This window comes from Carassius auratus, chromosome 37 (genome assembly GCF_003368295.1).
Source record: "Carassius auratus strain Wakin chromosome 37, ASM336829v1, whole genome shotgun sequence".
NCBI lineage: Eukaryota > Metazoa > Chordata > Actinopteri > Cypriniformes > Cyprinidae > Carassius > Carassius auratus.
The window spans coordinates 122,501-124,520 of record NC_039279.1 but is presented as its reverse complement, the minus strand read 5'-3'; the positions used below and the strand labels follow the sequence as shown (position 1 = coordinate 124,520).

The following is a 2,020-nucleotide window of genomic DNA, read 5'->3' as shown; positions in this document are numbered from 1 at the left end:
CCAAATTTATGCTTAAACCAATAGCAAATTTTTTTGTAAAAAAAAAGTTTGCTTTTCTGACCTCACTTGCACAAATCTGACACTTTCTGTTTTCTTCAAATAAAGAACAAACACAAAAAGAAAGCAAAAAAAAAAAAAAAACACTTCTTGTGACTTGCATGTTTTCAAACTATTTTAAAAGATAATAATAAATTCACCAACAAACGGTTCTAAACATTTTAAACTTTAATAAATAAATAAACTGAGTAAATATGAACAAAGATTTGAATTTCCGTGCCTTCAAAGCATATCTGAAACACTATTTGTTTTTTAATAAAACTGTTTTGTTGATAATTCAATGTTGCTTTCTTTCTACTGTAATAAATACATTATTCAGTTACAGAATTGTGTTCAGTAATCTAAATGCACTAAAGCTGAGGTAATCAAAGTGCCTTTACTCTGAACTTAACAGTGGATTTATAGAAATATATTGGTTGCAATTTTATGCAAACTATATTTTATGATTTATTTATAGCCAGTACAGTTTCCCAATTGACTAGTCATTAGTAGGAGTGACAGCATGTTAATTTTGGACCTTACACACACACACACACACACACACACAGCTGTGACTTTACCTGGGATGTAGACTGACATCATCAGACACCAGTGAGACAGAGAAGAGGAAAGAGGAGAGGAGACGGTTAGGAAGAACACACTAGAAAAAGAAAAGAGGAGAACGAGGTCATGGAGACCAGCAGAAACCCAAAGAGACCTGGTCTAGTGGGGTGAGGGGTAAAGGTCACTGACCTGGTCTTTTGGAGGCTTTCTTGGTGGGCATCTCCTTGCGTTTGGTCTGAACGAGCGGGCGAGTGGATGGCTAGAGCTGGCGATGTTCTTACGGAAAATGCTCCTTTAGACCCTTATGGAGCGATCCAGCTGACTGGACCGGATCTGGAAATACACGTTCATGAAGTCTGCAGACAGACAAACACAAAGACATTGAGATCTCAAACACCTTCAGCGAGTAGCAGTCGAGTTCTGGAAGTAAAACCCATTCATTTTCTCCATAGTGGGTTTTAATGATGACAGATCAACTATTTAGAGACAGAGCTTGATGTGAGGTTGTTCATCGATGATAGATGCTTTATTAAAACCATATGTTCACACTAATTCAACTTATTTTTTTAAATAATGTTTAATATCATAACATACCTGTCAAGTATCCCGTTTTGGCCGGGAAAGTCACGTATTTTACCCTTCTTTCCCGCCGTCCTCCCGTATTAGTATTTTCCCGTAAATCTCCCGTATTTTTTTTTTTTTTTTTTTTACCTGCGTTATTAATAAAATAATAATAATAAAAACTTCCCAATCTGAGCTCTGTCACTAGTCTCGCGATTACTCCCACCTGTAGTAGCCTGTCGCGAGGGTGTGTGAGGTCAGATGACTGAGTTATAACGCGGGAAAAACCAACAACAACAAAAAGAAAAAAAACAGAGACGGATGATGATGCTACAATAGAGAGTGAAGGCACACCTGCCAAAAAAACCAAAACCCATGTGTAAATACCGTGATAAATGGGACAGCGAATTTACTTTTTTTAAAGAATGCAAAGTCTGCAACAAATTGGTAAAACAACTCACTAAAAGAGTAAAAGAACAGTTATGTGAAATGAAAAAGAAAAACTGTTAAAGAAAAGCAATATGAAATGAAAAGAATGTGTGGAATTAAATATAAAATGTAAATGTAAAGACATCCAATGTTAAATTAACAGAAAATATGCAATAAGCCTTTAAATAAATGCTCTTCATATATACCCTTTGTGTTTTAATTTGGGCTATAACACCTGTCTTAAAATGTAAGGGATACTGGAGCTTTGTGGGGTGGTGGGACTGCTCGCAATGGGCGCTGGAAAATTCCCTTATTTTTCCAAATCCAAAACTTGACAGGTGTGTATCATAACTTGTGGTGAAGAAACTACATTACCCATGGAGGCTGTACTAGAAAATTCCACAATCGAGTGTTGCAGCGAGCAAGAGCT

General features: G+C 36.3%; 1 pseudogene; it reads right to left on the bottom strand.

The window, feature by feature from the left end:
- The window catches only part of LOC113056463 (exocyst complex component 7-like), a 5,737-nt pseudogene that overhangs the window by 441 nt on the left and 3,276 nt on the right, over nt 1–2,020 (bottom strand).